The sequence below is a fragment of the Anolis sagrei genome, chromosome 1, assembly GCF_037176765.1.
Source record: "Anolis sagrei isolate rAnoSag1 chromosome 1, rAnoSag1.mat, whole genome shotgun sequence".
NCBI lineage: Eukaryota > Metazoa > Chordata > Lepidosauria > Squamata > Dactyloidae > Anolis > Anolis sagrei.
In genome coordinates this window covers 201,707,193-201,713,192 of record NC_090021.1, presented here as the reverse complement: position 1 = coordinate 201,713,192, position 6,000 = coordinate 201,707,193, and positions in this window count along the sequence as shown.

The following is a 6,000-nucleotide window of genomic DNA, read 5'->3' as shown; positions in this document are numbered from 1 at the left end:
TATCCAGGCCCAAGAACTGGTGGCATTGCACTCCAACCCCTCCTCACCGAAGGAGCAGATACTATTCCTAGATACATCTTTGCCACTGAAGGTTCAAGTAGCCCATGTGGCTTCCCATGCTTTTGGATAAAATCAGTTGGCCTCCTAGCAATGTTGGTGCCTAGACAGGAATCCCTGCTCATGGCAGTTTGAGCACATGTGACTAGATTATTCCAATGTACTCTACATGAGGTTGTCCTTGATAATGACATAGGCATCATCTACACTGCCCTATATCAGTGTAGACTCATATAATACAGACTGAACTGCATTGAACTGGATTATATGAGTCTACACTGCTATATAATCCAATTCAATGTGCATTATAATGGCAATGTAGATGGGGGTCACAGATGCTACAGCTAGTGAAGAATGAAGTAGTTAGTCCACTTTTCAAAACACTGGGTAGAAATTTACAATACTAGGTTTATATCACATTGTGAGGTAGTTCCCTCCCTTTTTGTTGCAGGATTCAAAGTGGTATTTTAGTTGGTAGGCATGAATTTGAACTGGCAAACTCCTGAGTTAAAGACGGTTGTTGTTTTTATCATTTCTTTGGAGGCTCATTTGGTTCTGGAATAAAGAATGGTACTGCAATCTTATATATGTTTATTTAACTCTGGCAAGATTTGTATGAAGATATCTGGAGTGCAGCTACAGACATGTATGAGTGGGTGAATGCCTTTGGCTGTAGACATTGCATTGTATTCTAATGCAGATGTGTCTATCTGTTTTCCAAGGTAGGGTTGATCTGAATCCAATATAATGACCTGTATTTCTTTTATCCACTTCATCTTTCCTCTCCCCTTTTCTCTTTTGTCTACTTTCTATTCTTCCCTATTTGTTTTTTTTTATACAAATGACAATTCTTGAATGAAAAGCATTATTTCCTCAACACTCAAAAATACAGTCTATGCTGAAGTAAGTCCTCTTAAACTGAAAAGAGCTTACTCCCAGGTAAGCAAATACAAGATTACACATTGAGAAAATATATTAAAGACCGGCTTTGCTTCTTTACATTGTAAATACCAATTTTTTAAAAAGTAGCTGATTAAGAATCTTTTGAATACACATTTATTCCATCCTGATAATAAGGTTTGCATCCTATATGGTTGAGCATCCTTTATTTGGAAATCCAAAATTCCAAATGCTTCCAAAATTGTCCACATAGATTGGGACCTCTGGGGGGGGGGGTCATGAGGGGGCTTCAAAGGGGTCGCTAAAGGAACCCCTTTGGCAGGGTGTTTGTGCCAAATCTGGTCCAGTGAATAAAAATACATCCTGCATATCAGATATTTACATTACAATTCATAACAGTAGCAAAATTACAGTTATGAAGTAGCAACAAAAATAATTTTGAATATTATGAATACATCTAGAGATCAGGCCATAAGAAATAGGATACAAATGTTATACAGTATGTAAATCTAGAAGGATTGTCTCAAAAAGGATTAATATGTAAAAGAAAATAATCCTCATAGTGGTGGTGGGAATTGTAAATGTTGTGTTTGTGTATGTGTATTGTGTATGTGTATTATGTGTATAATTTAAAAAGGCATAGACAGTTATGAAGTAGAAACAAAAATAATGTTATGGTTGGGGGTCACAACACGAGGAACTGTCTTAAGGGGTTGCAGCATTAGGAAAGTTGAGAAACAGTAGATGGACATAGATAGAGGCATGTTTGCTTTCTGATGGTTCAGTGTACACAACATTTGTTTCATACACAAAGTTATGAAAAATATTGTTTAAAATTATCTTCAGGGGTATATGGAACACATGAATTTTGTGTTTAGACGTGGCCACATCTCCAAAGATATATTGTTTCATATGCACATGGAAATACAGGTATTCCAAAATAAAAATTAAATTAGAAAAAATCCAAAACATTTCTAGTCCCAAGCATTTCAAGTAAGGGATACCCAACCTGTATAAATGTAGTCAGTTAATCAGGCAGTGGGTTTAAGGCAGAGAATCAATCAAGTAATCTGTCTTCTATCTCTTGGCAGTCAGCCTTTCTTATTTTTGTTTCAAACACACATCTTTTTCCCATCAGAACGCTGCTGTTTTCAGCCCACATCTGAGCAGGTCACCCTGACCTGCATTTTGGCCAGAACTCAGCTTTAGTCAATTTATTAGCATTCCTTGTTAGCAGCCAAGCCACTAAGTAGGACAACATGACTTGTAAGAAGCTGCCTTGTATGAAGTTCTAACACTGATCTATCCAGTCCAGTATTGTTAGAGTGGGATCTAAGCTACTTTGTCAACCCTGACTCATAATAACAGCACTAACAATTGCCTGCATATTTATTGTCACAGGACTTCATTTTTGGACACAAACATGCAAACAGCCCTCGCACCATTTATAGTCCTTTGCATGGTCCACTAAAATGCACGCACAATTTATTTCCAAAAGATGGAAAGTTCTAAGTAGGCAGAGAAATAATTAGCCACTTTGGCATTTTGGTGAGATACCTCCCACTTCACTTATGAAAACCAACATGGAATATTAAACAGCCCCAGATGGTCAGGAACTGAATGCTATTTCTCATCTAAAAATGGTACTTCCAAATTCCAATTCAGTGCTGAGTCAGAAGACAAAGAGCTACTTAATGGGTGACAGCTCATCATCTCCTACGTGGGTCCCTTTTGGAGGACTCCATTCTTGGTAAGCTTGCAAGATGTTACACAATTACAATTCAAGACTCACTCCCAAACCAACTCTCTGTGTGTTTACCAGGTGTGCAAAACATAAGTAGGGGGTATGTCCCACTCCCTCTTCCCTGGCAAGATGCCATGTTTTGCCTTTCCCTCTCTTCTAGCTCATCCAGACCAAGAACACATCCTTAACTAGATACTTAGAGGCTAGCTGGCCTGAAATCAGCTGATCTGAATTAAATCAGTAAAAAGAATAAAGGACTGAAACCTTAACTAACAGTTGCTATGGTTTCCACCAGCAACTATATTGAGTTAGAACTAAGGATACACAATTCTTTGTAGGTGGGTGGCTAGATGATTGTAGCTGCGTTATGCACACTGACGTGGGAGTACAAACCATGTGGGATTAGTATTTGTGGGTGGACCCTGTCATTTTTATTTTTTTCATCACACTGAGTTTTTTAAAATATATGTATATTCCTATATTTTTCCTGTTCCATGACAAAAGCAACCCTTAATGCCAAGGCTGAATCTACACTTAGGCAAAGAGAGGCAATTGCTTCAGGCAGCAGAAGCTATAAGGGAAACAGTGGCAACTTCCACAGTGGTTCTTTCTGAGCCCCCAACCATTCCCCTCTCTTGGAAAACAGACCAATATGTGTCACACTGAATAGAGACTTGCTAACTTGTTATTTGCCTCAGGCAGCAAAAATGTTTTAGGATGTTCTGATATAGTATCATACCTGTTATGTTTGTCCTTAGTGGTACAATGCAAATATTTTTTAACTCACCAAACAAGACATTTACAAGACACTGTATATTATTTCCATCAAAATAATTATTTGCCGGGGTTGTACAAGATCTTTGGTTCATAGATTAACAACATGAGAAAATAACAATGAATTTACTATTCAACTGAAGAGTTTTCAACACACTCACATATGATCATGGAGGAGGTGGAAACCACACTGTTATTGATGACATTAATAAAAGGAAACCATGTTGAAAAGAAGCTTAGTTCTGACTGGTCATATCTATCATCTTGTACAGTAGATATCCGATTTTCCATATGTGCTCTTTTACAAATTATTTTATTCCAGACTTCAGTGGAAAGGTGTCCCAGGTTTTATCCCCAGCAAAAAGAAAATAAAATCAGATATTTGTGATTTAATATCTAACAGTTGTTTTAAATTAGGTGGGACAGCAGGAGGTGCTTGCTTTGTAAGTTGACTTATTCTTAGAAATGCCTTTCTCCAAAATGTGGAAAGATGTACCCAGTGCCCCATAGTTCCTCTAGCATATGTTAGATGAGCATTTGTCTATATATTTTACTTTTACTGGGATTAGATACCAATGAGAGAGAGGACATCCCTCCTGTTGCATCAGGTCCTCTGGCTGCCAGTCTGCTACTGAGCACGATTCAAAGTGCTGGCTTTAGCCTATAAAGCCCTAAACGGTTCTGGACCAGTTTGCCTGTCTAAACATGTTTCCCCCTTTCAACCATTTCCAAGGTTAAGATCATCTAGGGAGGCCCTGCTCTTGGTCCCAGCTTCTTTGCAGGGAAAATGGTTTTACTCCTTCAATCCACCCTCCACCCCCATAAAATGGACTATTCTTCTCTCTCTAGCACTCTCTCCTGGTCTCCCCCAGGATAATGGAAGAATACCTTCTTTTTATGTGCTCTCATTTGGGATTTTATTAGAATTTGTTTTCCCCCCAAGAACCAACCACATAATATAATAAACAAAATACAAGAGCTTTGTGGCATTGTGGAACAACAGGAGCAAGAGGTGTTTTGTACTATTAGTTGATTGTTCATTCAGGCACCATACATTACTTGGACACACTGTAACAGGATTTCACATAGCAAGAGCTAAATTCAATGTTTGTCATACTTAGAGCGGGCCTATTGAAATAAATGGTAGATGTTAATCACAACTAACTCAAGTTTCATTGATGTTAGGTGAGCTGCTCTAGGTAGGAATAACATGGGGTTTAGATACAAGGCTCTCAAGCAAAGGATCGCTGCCTTGTTGTGGCGCTGGAGCTTGAGCACCTCAGTGATGCCACGATGCTGGGGAAAATGGAAAGAAAAAGGGAGAGGGGCTGACCTAGGGCAAGATGGATGGATGGTATCCTTGAAGTGACTAGCTTGACCTTGAAAGAGCTGGCGGTGGTGATTGCCAACAGGGAGCTCTGGTGTGGGCTGGTCCATGAGGTCACAAAGAGTCAGAAGCGACTGAACAAATGAACAACAAAAGATACAAGGCTTCAAACCAAGGGTGGGAATCCAGTGGACCTACAAATGTTATTCGACTATCATTCTTAGCAGCCCTAGGCAGCACAGCCAATAGTTCAGAATGCTAAGAGTTCCAGTCCAATGACATCAGGAGGGCCACATAATTTCCATCCTGCTCTAAACACAGACTGGATTCCTCCTAGGACTGAGACTAGTTGCAAAGTGCCCACCATTGATGATAAGAGACAGCAAAACTGCCATAGGGCAAAGCAATAAATTTTCAACCTTAGAATTTGGTAGCTGCTGTCCAGAAAGGACCCACTAGGTATCATAGCTGATGGCACTGAAAACCACAGAAATATTTCTAACAGAATCTGCAGGATCACACCTCCCCTGTATTTCTGAGAGCAGAGTGAACAGAATTATTTCAGTGCTATATCCAGGCTTGAAATTACACTGAAATGGTTTCAAGTAAGGGGCAGCAGGTAGAGAGGGAGCGTGTGCTAAAGACTGATTCAATCAAGGAAGCCACAGCCCTGAGTCTGCATGAGGTGAGTAGAGCAGTTGATGATGAGAGGGGCCTTGGAAGTCTTTCATTCAAAGGATTTCCATAAGTCAATATGGGCTTGACAGCAAATAACTAAGTGTGCTTAGAACTGCATGGAAACTATCCAGTCCACAACCAATTGAAAAATACTGTGTCATGTGATCATTTAACAGTTGTAACAAATCTCAAGGTCCAAGGAGGTCTTGGGAATAGTCTCCTGGCTGTCTCTTTGATGACAGAGTCATGACATCCTCTTTTATTGGACACATTAATCGCTTGCCAAAATAGTGGTGGGAAATATGTGGCCTCCCAAATGTTGTTAGGTTGCAATACCCTGCAGAATCATCCAGTAAAGTATATTGGGAGTTGCACTTGGGAAGCTGTGTGATCTGTGCTAAGTGTTGTCACCCCGATATGGAAACCAAATAGATTGCTTATGTTCAGTATGTCCCCCTATACCTGCAATATATGCATTCCTGGATTTGTGTGGATACATAAAACCACAGTTACAGTAGAG